Source organism: Scyliorhinus torazame, chromosome 2 (assembly GCF_047496885.1).
Source record: "Scyliorhinus torazame isolate Kashiwa2021f chromosome 2, sScyTor2.1, whole genome shotgun sequence".
Classification (NCBI taxonomy): Eukaryota; Metazoa; Chordata; class Chondrichthyes; order Carcharhiniformes; family Scyliorhinidae; genus Scyliorhinus; species Scyliorhinus torazame.
In genome coordinates, this window is record NC_092708.1 from 304,534,258 (window position 1) to 304,546,435 (window position 12,178).

Below are 12,178 nucleotides of genomic sequence, written 5' to 3' on the forward strand. Positions count from 1 at the left end.
TGTGCAGAGTTTCCTGCTGGATTCATCGAGCTGGATTTGCTAGAATTCTTTTGAGGCGTCGAGTTTGGTAAAGAGCTTGGCGCGAGCCATCTCACATGTGAGCTCTTCGCGTTTGGGAATTGGATAGTGCTCTCTCATAATATTGCGATTGCAAAGTCTCAATTCGCCGGAAGGCTTTTTTTACACATACCATGGAACTGACCCAGTCGATCGGTTCCATGACTTTGGAAATCACTCCTTGGTCCTGGAGGTCCTGCAGCTGCTGCTTGAGGCAGTCCTTAAGGGGTGCTGGGACCCTGTGAGGTGCATGCACCACAGGCGTGGCATTCGGTTTTAATAAAATCCTGTAGGTGTATGGGAGCATGCCCATGCCCTCGAAGACGTCACGGTACTGGTTGATAATGGCGTTGAGCTGCGCTCTGAAGTCAGTGTCCTGAAAGGCAGATGCGTCAGCAGCAGAGAGAGAATGAACTCTCTGAACTAGGTTCAACAGCTTGCATGCCTGCGCGCCAAGCAGGGAGGATTTCGAGGAACCCACGATTTCAAAGGGAAGGGTGGCTTTGCGTGACCTGTGCATCACTTCAAGTTGGCATGAGCCGCTGGCAGCAATGGCATTGCCATTATAATCTAATAGCTGGCAGGCTGATGGCCATCAGTGTGGGTTCAATTCCTATACCGTCTGAGGTTATTCATGAAGGCCCCACCTTCTCAACCTTGCCCCTCACCTGAGGTGTGATGATCTTCAGGTTAAACCACCACCATTAATCTCTTCTCCTCAAAGAGGAAAGCAGCCTACAGTCATTTGGGACTATGGCGACTTCCAATAAACTTGAAAATTCCCATGATAGAAGTCCAAGGAAAATAAAGAGTTCTTGGGTGGGATTCTCCATTGGCGGGATCCTCCACTTTGCTGGCAGCGTACTCGCGCCGGCGGATTTCCCGGTGGCATGGGGGTGGCCACAATGGGAAATCCCATTGGCCGGCTGCCGGGAAAAGAGGATCCCGCTGCCGGCGGGGGAGCGCAGCACCAGAAAACGGGTCTGACAGGACGGTGAATACCGCCCCCCGGTATTTGCCTGGCCAAGTTTTATTCTTCAACAATCAAACACATGGAGGGGGGTTTTCTGACTAGTCTTGCCAGTGGCAACTTCCGTTCCCACCGACGACAAACTGGCCTTGAAACCCCATGACAGGGCGGGGCCTGTATCATGGGAAATCCCATTAGCAGCAGGGGACCAGAAACTCCTGTTGCTGGCCAATGGCGGGACAACTCCTGCTGCTGAGAAACACGTCGCGAGGGGTGTGGGAGGACACAGAAAATTCCCGCACCTGGTTATTTGTTCATTTCATCTTTGTGGAACCTGGGTGTGAATGAATTGTCTGCTGCATTTACCTACATAGTGACAATGACTGCAGTTCAAAAAATAAGCCATTGATTTGTTTATCCTGTAATTTACCATAAGCAACACCTCAGGAGGTCTAGTCGTGCTCTTGAAATACTTTTGTAACAAATTAATTTCACAAGCTTTAATCACTTCACAAGTGCTGAAGATAGACTGTCGCTCCTGATATACTGGGTGCATATAGTGGGTGCACATATTTATGTTCATGATATTGGCATGGATTTTGCATCGAAAATATCAGTGAGATTAACAGCACTCACCGTTATTTTGGAGTAAATTGACATCAACTTCTGGAGTCCGTATACATACAATTAAATACAGAATTCCAGATGTTGCAGTCTGAATGATCCTGCTCCTCCACAAAACGTGCTATACAAAGACCTTACCAATAGACTTAGGATTGAAATCAGTATAGGAATAGGAAGTTGCGTTGCTTATCCATTACTAACCCATTGAACATGGCCTAAAAATAGAGTTGATGTATTCAGATGCAAGTAATGTTTTAAAGGAATGCCTTATTTATTGTCAAACGACATCTCGGACACTGAAAATTTAAATTTTCAATTTTGGAGTCTCATTCCTTCAGAATTTAATTTATTTGGAGATATAAAGTGTTTTTTTTAAACTTGTCTCTGTCTCTTTTATCTTGCTCCCTTAATGCCATTGTTTGTTCCAAATCTTTACTTTAGTGTGTACACATCATTTGAATCTAATTTATCTTTCCTGGTTGGAATATCTTGGGTTAAGCTCTGCATGGCTTAGTGAGGATTCTTCAATTGGTTGAAGTGCCTTGCTTGTTGTTTTCCCTGCTCTCACCTGTCACAGATGTCCTGTACAGGGTGCCATGCTGGGTTTCCCTGCAAGACCCTGCAAGTGTTTCCTCGACAGCCCACAATAAGTCTCTGAGCAGCTGTCAGCCCAGTGAATGACATAGCCATTTTCTTTACCACTGTCTGCAAAATTTGGGCATGGCAATTGCATCTTGAAAGTTCTAGCCAGAGCTGCTGAAGCCAAAGTAGTTTCAATCACACCAATTCTTCTGAGGCATGTCCATTTGTGGAGTAATACATCAGCAACTTGATAATAGATAGAGCTAAGACAATGCTGTATATACCAAAACACATCATGAGGTTGTGATGTCGAGGTATGCCAACAAATGTTGCATGATGCTCTAGATTTTGGAGCAAGCCAAAGTTGTCTTCTTTGTGAGAATAGTAGGAAATGTGATCAATATGACCAAGATTTTGTGGTTTAGTTCTACTTCTTGTAATATTTTTAAAGTAACCATAACTATATAGAGCCTATATCCTGGGGTAGACCCTAGAAAACACCCATTCCAAGAGTAGAAAGTCACATCCATTTTACCAGGTCCACTGTTCCCTTATTTTATTGTCCTGGAAATTGAGGGGCTACACCTGTAATAGGAAGGGGGCTTCTATGGAAGCCCCCCCCCACTTACCGCCTAATATCTAAGCCCATTCTTTATGGACTCCCCCCACGCCAATTAAATCCTCCCACATGTTAAAAATTGAGGCTGGGCCTTGTCTGCCGCAACGTAAAATCACTGCAGTCAGGACAGACGGGAATAATAATAATAAGAATAATAATCACTTATTGTCACAAGTAGGTTTCAATGAAGTTACTGTGAAAAGCCCCTGGTTGCCACATTCCGGCGCCTATTCGGGGAGGCTGGTACGGGAATTGAACCCGCTCTGCTGCCTTGTTCTGCATTACAAGCCAGCTGTTTAGCCCACTGTGCTAAACCAGCCCTTATGGAACCTGCAAGGGTTTCCATTCCTTTAATTAGAAGCTCCACCCCCCCCCCCACCCTTCCAAACCCGCCAGTGGGGGAGCGTGATATTCAGGCCCGGGTGTCTCTGTGGTTGATCCCAAACTTTAACATGCAGACCAAATAATCCCATGAAACTTTAGATGAGTTCACTTCCAGCTTCCTACCTCTTCACCTGCCTATCAGATGCTCATTTTGAGAAACACCAAAAAATAAATCAGACATTCAGCTTCGTGCAACAATCCAGAGTAAAGAATCCCAGAGCAAAGGTTGAAGGCCACAGTTAAGAAGGTATTTCTCCTGGAATATAGTTAAGCCTGCAACAATGACCTTGTTTTTGTGCTTGGCTTTCTGGTGCAAGACCCAGGCAGATGGAAGACTTGCACAAGGGAACTCTCTTAATTAATGACCCAGAACAAAAACTGCAGATACTTCTGGGCTTGGATAGATGCCGTGCATTACAGGTGAAATAAGCAGACTATCTCGAGTAACAATTTTTCTCTGCCCCTCTCAAGCCTTCATGTTCTTTTGTTAGTCCCATTCACTTCCTCGTCTAAATGCTGCCCCATTGTGTCATCATCTGCAGACACATGGCACATATCTGTTAATGATATCCAACTCTGCCTCCCTATTATCTCACTGGACTGACTCTGTACTATTGGACTGACCTGATTAACACTACACTCCTGTATGCCTCACCCGATGCCAATATTATGTAGTTACATTGTGTACCTTGTGTTGCCCTATTATGTATTTTCCTTTATTTTATTTTATTTTCATGTACTTAATGATTTGTTGAGCTGTTCACAGAAAAATACTTATCACTCTACCTCGGTACACTTGATAACAAAATCAAATCAAATCAAAAGAATGCTGGTTCAACCACTAATCCTGGGTGGACTACAACTTCTTTCCACAAATGTTGAGAAAACAAAAGCCATTGTTACTGGTTACCATCACAATCTCCTGTCCTCACCACCAATTCTATGCCCCTTTTTGGTTGTAGTCTTAGGCTGATTCAGATTATTTGCACCCTCAGCACCTTGTCCAACCCCAATCTGAGTTTCCAACCCTTAGAGTCTCTCCACACCAACTTCCAACTCTGTAACATTGTCCACCTCCACCCCTGCCTCAATCTGTCTGAGAACCTAACCCATGCGGTTGTCACCTCCTAGCTCGATTCCTTCAATGTTGATCAGCCCGAGTCTCTCACAGTCAAGTGAGTGGCAGACTGTGGCAGGAGAGGCCCAAGCTTTTCTTCCATGGCCAGGAGAATATTCCTGCATCTCCTGGACCATCAGGAAATTAAAAAGATATTTTTAAAAGCATATCCTTAGAGCTCTTCCAACCCTGGATTAATTTTGTGTCAGCTCTCCCCATCATGGCCAGCACTTTGCTTAATTCTGGCAGCCTGACAGGAAATTTACATTGAGGTTCTGTGATGTGTCACCCAAAACCCAGGGATAGAAATGACAACCGTGGAGAGGTGAAAGAAGGACCGTGCCTTGATTCAAACCCCTTGTATATGCCATATATGTCAGGCGAGGGGATTTAAATAGTAGTAAATTGTCACAAGTAGGCTTCAATGACGTTACTGTGAAAAGCCCCTAGTCGCCACATTCTGGCGCCTGTTCGGGGAGGCCGGTACGGGAATTGAACCCTCGCTGCTGGCCTTGTTCTGCATTACAAGCCAGCTGTTTAGCCCACTGTGCTAAACCAGCCCCTCAATTGGAGCTGAAAGCTCAATGCGCTTACTGTTCTTTTGCTAGTGCACCTGGTATTTACGCTGCACAATCTGCAAAATTTTACAAAATGAGAAATAAGTCTATTTGTCACCAAATAACCAGTTATTTAAATCTTTGAACACTGCTCTGCTGAGATTGACAATGCACAATATGTTGAGCACAGATTTGGCAAAGGCATTTTATATTGGTTCTTTGTTAGGATAATTTCTATGCTTTTATTAAAATAAATCCAGTCTGTGTATGTATGAGTGTGTATGAGTCTAATTGCTAAACTGTATTATTTTCCAAAAGAGCTACTTTTCATCTGTCCCTGAGAGAGAAATGATGAATAATGTCTGCACGAGAGGGAATGCAGGAATGCTTCACTTTTTACAGCGCAGTTGTTGCCAGGTATTTCCTTCTGTATATTTGCTGTGCACCTGGTTCAACATAGAAGAGATTCCCCATGTGCTATTTTTAACAAAATGCTTGCTCCTGTAACAAGATGAAAATCCCTTGTTATTGGTGTAAATAACCACTAGGATGTTGAAGGAAAAATTGGTCCCAGAATTCTGACAAGAATATCAATTGGAATCATTTGAAAATCACTTAGTGCCAGCTAACATTTGATATGCTAGTAAATACTTTCGTGATCATTTATCTAATCAAATAAACCATATTTAATACATTTCAAAAGCTTAATGTTTAAAGAAATAAAAGCAACTGGTTTTCAAAAGCAGTTCAAATGCAGCAACAAAATTTGCACTTGTACACATCATGCAGGTGGTAAAAGATGGCTAGCGATTGATACCAAAAGCAACATCAAATAAATAGATTTGAAAGACGGTTTAGAAGGAAGAGCGACACCAAAGATGTGGGACAGTGTTCAAGGATGTGGGACAAAAACAGTAAAAGCCTCTGTGGATGGAAGTTCAGCAGTAAAAGGAGGAATATAATAAAGACCCAAGTCCTGAAGCTGAGCAGGCATAGTTGTACATTTCTCTCTCACAATGGGGGCGGTTTTCAGACCATATTTGCCCGTCAGAATGGCAACATGAGTGCAAAATCTAGAGAGAATTGAGAAACACGATTCTCTCCGGAGAGATGGCGTTTCCTGATTTTTCGCACCCTTTGCCGGTAACGGAACGAGGTTCCCGCCTCCAAAGGGCGAGAACCTCATTGTCGTACATTTGAATACATTTTAATATTATTACCACAGCCCTGGCACATGATCCCACAACCATCACTGAATATTCATACCTTGTTGACGTGGCGTCTCATGGGCGAGGTTTCGCACAACGAGATTCAATCGAGGGAATCCCTCAGGAGGCGCAAAGGTAAGCATAGCCTCCAGGGGAGAGGGACATACCTTGGCAGTGTCCTGGCACTGCCCACTGGCACAGATTGGTATTGTCAGGTTGTCATTGTGCCAACCCAGCACTGTGTCAACCTGGCTCTGTGCTGGGGCACTGCCCGGGTGCAATGCCATGGGTGGGACCTCCAGGGAGCCCCATACAGGGGGAAGGGTTTCTAGTTATGTGTGGTGGTGGGGCGGGGGGGGGGGGGGGGGTGATTGGAGGGGGTTGAGAGCGGGCAGTGAGGGGGGTCCCCCCGATTCTGCTACAGTGGGTGTTGGGGCCATTCAGTTTTGTTTGGGCTGCCTTTTAAAGGTGACAAATGGAACTCTATGGACCAGACTCACAAAACCCATTCACTTTTGTCTTGAAAGCAGCTCAAAATCTGAAGCGATAAATGGTTTGTCCAGCTGGGGGGCTATATGTCATTTTCAATCTGAGTCTTTGACAAAGTATGGCAAGATTCCACTTATAATTTCACTCCATGCTCTATCAATATTTTTAATATAATCAATCAAGAATGAAGGGAACACTGGCTGTACTCCTGCAGCGTCATAACAAACTGTTGGCACCAATTTTGCATGGTTCCCATGCCCTAGTGAACATGCTTATAAAGTGCAATCACCCAAATCCTGCACACTTGTTTGCAGGCGTGACTACATTTTTCGGCCTACATTTTTTCACGTGCAATTTTTCATTTTGAACTTGAAATAAAACTCTGTTAGCTACCTCCGAAAGGAATAAAGGGGCCTTGAGTTGAAACAATAATGTTTAGATAAAATATGCTGAGTCGCTGTTTGCATTATTGCTCACAAACAAATGAAACCAGGTCCAGGTCTCCACTACCTCAGCTTTGTGAACTAATAATGTCATAGTTTGTCACTCGGAGAGCAACTCTGTGAGTACTTTGGTGACTAGGAGGACTGGCAGGTTTCAAAAGCTTTTCTTTCAGGTCTGATCTAGTGAACATCTATTTAGGCGGCATGCAAATGCTATTCATATTCTCATCCACTGAGATAATAGGATAATTAATGTTACAATTACCACCCTGTTGGGAAAGAATGGCAGGATTCATCAGAGGAACAGGCATGTGTGAAAGGCTCCACACTTCTCTGGCTAAATTGCCAGCACTATGCTCAGAGGAATTCTTTGTCCAGAATATATTCTGTAGGACATCTACGCAGTTTGCTTTTGTTTTCAGCTAAGCAGAGGTATAGCAGGAATGTTGTGACTGGCATGCTCAAACATAATCTCCCCCCAGAAATGAGACACCTGGCTGGAAGGCAGCGAGCAGTCCAGTCAAGGGCTATGGAAAGCATTCTAGCTGCACTACTTCCCCAAGGTTAGGAGTGGGAGGAGTGGGGGGTCAGAAATGGCTGTAGGGTGAAATTGGGGCAGGCAGACAAAATGGCACCCGGATCTGTGAGGAGCCTTTCCTGCCGGGCTCGTCAGCAGAGAGAACAATGCCCACAATCTCAATCCTGGCAGCTTCCTCTGCGGTTTGGCATGACAATTACGAGAAATAATGAGATAACACTCAAAGCTCAAATTGAACATGATGGGCTTGATTTTCATCCTCGAGGCAAGTAGCGGGAGTTGGGAAACTGGCAGCTGGGACCCAATTCTCTGGGCACTTCCAAGCTCTGTCACTTCCATGCCCATTCACCATCTCTCGGTTCTGGGTTGCCAGACAAGACTCATTATGAATTCTTAACTAAGAGCCCAGGCATTCATTGGAATATTGAAATACTTCAGCCTCATTGCTTAATTGAAAGCTCTGTATCTTTGATCCCTTCGCTAAATTGTACAATGTTTATTTACGCAAGATACAGAGATTTCAAGTGCTTGCAGTTTCTGCTATTGATATTTCAATGAATCTGGATGATTGACATATTTATTGACCTGTAGTAAAAAGGGGGTTTTATTATAAAAGTGAAAAGCCATCAATAAATGACCAGTTTTATCATAGTGTTTAATATATCCTCTTTTTGCTATAGGGTTCATGGAATCTATATATTATACAGTGGGTGAATCGGCATGGTGTGTCATAGCATGGCATGGGAGGGCTTGAGGGACCATGGGGGTATGTGAGGAGGCATGAGGTGACATGGTTGGGGTATGGGGAGTGTATGGGATGTGAGGGGTGAGAGATAGAGGGGTTTATTTTCTCATTATAACTTGGACAATATTCCTCAGCGTCGAGATGGGCCTTTTAATCAGCTTATTCAGCATCTGACAACCCCAGTGATTGCCTCTGAGCCTTTCCTTCGATGGCGGGTCGAACTGCAGCCCAACTTGCCTCCCCACAATTAAAATCCCTTCTTTCCTGGCACTTTTTTCTGAGGCAGCCGTGCCAAACCAGGAATTTCCCCAACTCCTGTTACCCGTTTCAAAGGCATAAATCCAGCCCATTATGTTCAGTTTGAGTTTGGAGGGTTGTCGCATTATTTCTTGTAATTCTCATGGCTGAAAGGTAACCTGTCAGGATCGACAGGCTGATCATATAGCAAATCTTTATGATGAAGAGCATTCTGTGCTGACATTTATATTGAGGAGGATCTCAGATCCCACCTGGTGTCAACCCGGACCCTTTTTGGCTGGCTCGCCAGCAGCCATTTAATGGTTGTTGAGCGATTAATTCATTTGAGGCAGGCTTTCGACCTACATCAGGGCTGAAGCCACGCCTCCACGAACTGATGACCAGTCAAATGGCCAGCAGCTCTCTGGTTCCAGCGGCACCATCTAGAGTGATGGCAGCAACTCCCAGAGGGAAGTGAGCAGCAATGGTGTTGGACTTGAAGGTGAGTCTGGGATCCTGCTGAGATCCTGTGGGGCCTGAGGTGAGGGGTGTGAGCGGCTGGGGTAGGCAGGGCAGGGGTGGAGGGGAAACACGGGAGAGTTCACAACCTGGGAGAGGGACGTACTCCGATTTCCACCACACTTGCCTGGTTACCAGTATGTAAGCTTTCAACGGGTGATCCAGACACTGATGACAGCCTTCACCAGGAAAAGTCCCACCTGCAACTGGCCTTATAGGTTGATGTGGATGATTGGACACAACCAATATGAAGTGAGTGAGTGCGGTCTGAGGTGTTCCTTGCCTTCCTGAGGCACCTGCTCTCTCCACACTTATGCTCTCCCTATGTCCGTCTATCTCTGTGCTCCTGCTCTCTCAATGTTGCCGCTCTCTCCAGGATTTTTCTATCAGTTTCCTTGGCCTAATGCTCTCTCTAAGAGTTCTTGCGCTCAGTCTCACTGGGCTCCTGCTCTCTCAAGATTCCAGCTCTCTCTGGGCTCTGTTCTCTCCAAACTCATACTCTCTACAAGCTCCTCTGTGTATGAGCTCTTGCCAAGGAAAATCAAATGTTGCAGAGAGAAGCAGGAATACCTATCTCTCTGATATCTATAAGTAAATGTCTGCTTTCTGAAAACAGTCTCAAAAATCTCTTTGAGTGCAGCGCTTCCATATGAATATTATATTATTGGGTGGTAGATGAATATTTTAATTCTAATCCATTTTGCAAAGGGTTTAAAAAGTTTAAGGGCAACTGCCCTAGAAGAATGTAACTTCCTCATGCACTGCTCCTCAGAGAACTGCAAACGTACTTTACTGAGTCTCAAATCTATTAGAAGGTAAAAATTCCTATGAGCACATGCACTCCTCTTATTTGGTCTCCCTCCAGATGCAGATGTGTTTTTCCTTTCTTTTGGGAAAAACCTGAAATCTATTTTTAAGGGAGTCTTAACAAACACTTAAAAAAAAATCATAGAATAATCAGATAGAGTCAACATAGTTTTAAGAAAGGGAAACCATGTTTGGCAGCTTTATTCATTTTTGAGGATGTAACATGGAGGGTAGAAAAAAGGGAACCACTAGATGTAGTATACCTAGATTTCCAAAAGGCTTGTGTAATTGGCAATGATACATTAGCATGGATGGGAAGCAGAGAGTAGGGATAAACAGGGCTTCTCAAATTGGCAGACTGTAACTGGTGATGTATTATAAGGACCAGTTTTGGAACCTCAGTTACTTAAAATATGTATTGATGACTTAGATAAAGAAACGGGGAGTAATGTATCTACGTTTTCTGGTATTACAAAGCTAAGTGAATGGACAACGATGTGGCAGGTGGAGTATGATGTGGGGAACTGTGAGGTTATTCGCTTTGCCAGTAAGAATAGAGAAGCAAAATATTTTTTTAAAGCGCATGGAACTTGCAAATGTAGAGGTTCAGAGGGACTTGGTACAAGGAATACAGAAAGCTGGCATGCAGGTACAGCAAAAAATTAGAAAGGTAAATAGCACATAGCAAGGATGAGGATTGCAGTACAATAACACGGAAGGTTTGCTACAATTGTACAGGGATTTGGCAAGACCACATTTAGAGTAATGTGTACAATTTTGGTCTTCATGTTTATTGAAGGATAGACTTACATTGGAGGTGGTAGAGAAAAGGTTCATTGGATTGGTTCATGGAAAAGCTGTCTTCTGATGATGAGGCTGATTACATTGGACCTGTGCCCTCTGGAGCTTAGAAGAATGAGAGGTAAGATTTTGAAGGTTTTTGACAGGTTTGACACTGAGAGATTGTTCCCTGTGGCTGACGATACTGGGACACCATTTGGAATGATCATTTAAGAATGAGATCCAGATAAATTTTGTCACTCAAAGGGCTGTGAGTCTTCGGAATTCTCAACCCAATGGTGTTGTGAATGCTCCATTGTTGAGTGTATTCTGGACTGAGATGGACAAATGTTTTGCTCTCTTGTGGAATCGAGGGATATGGGGAGTGGGCGGGAAGGTGGTTGTGAGGCCAAAGGTCAACCATGATTACATTGAATCATTCAGTAGGCTGAAGAGGCAGGGTGGCATAATCCTGTTCCTATTCCTTATGATCTTATGACTGCCCCTCTTCCTCTTGCCAGAGGGTGATTCCGAGACTGACCAGCACGATGAAGAATTCAGTACATGATGTAAATTGTCCGGTGGTATCTACAAGAGCTTTACAGTAATTTGAGGTTGTGTTTGAGGCCCTCAGTTTTCATCACACCACCACCCACAAACCCCCATTCTCATCGCCACCCCATCCTCAACTCTCTGGAAATAGTAGGAAAGCGGTAGGGAGAATTTCTAATTTTCCATTGGTAACATGACACAGATGCAGGACAGCCATCACAATGGTTTGGTACAGTGTCAGAGTGGCAGGCAATAGTTCCGCCCTGCCACAAATCTGTAGTCTTGCCTATGATATCTTTGACGAGTAGTGTGGTCACATCTGTCTTGTTAAGTACAGGACACGATATGAGTATCTATAAATTATGCAATTGTTCTGGAAGTCTGCACACAGCTGTCGAACGTAATCATTTTCTGGGATAAATTATTGGTCTTGTTTTCCCACCAGACTGAGTTATCACTCACCTGGGTTGCGAACATCACCTTAACTTGTACAGGATAAGCAGTAGTTACTCAGTCTGCAAATAAAGGAAACCACACTGGGGACCATAATTCAAGATTTTATTTATCCCATCATAAGCCAGAACATAAACTGAACTATTGAAAGAGGCCTCATAAACCAAGCTCTATCGGTAAGCAGCATCATTCAACCAGAAAGCACTGTAATTTCTGCCAATGTATTTGAAATGTTAGTTCCTATTATTATTATTTTTATTTCCATTAAAGTTATTTTTTCAATGCAATCAGTCCCGTCAATAAGAAATTGTACTGTCGTAGTCCAATTACAATGTTAATTTTTTTTTTCCTCTCTCCAACTTTCTATATCGTTGCTCAAAGAATCCAATCCAATCCATCCTTATTGGGGTATTACAAGTCCAATAATGTGCGTTCCATTAAATTGATTTTACCGAATAAGAATTGCTTCTTTTAGTATTACTATTTTGGTTTTGACC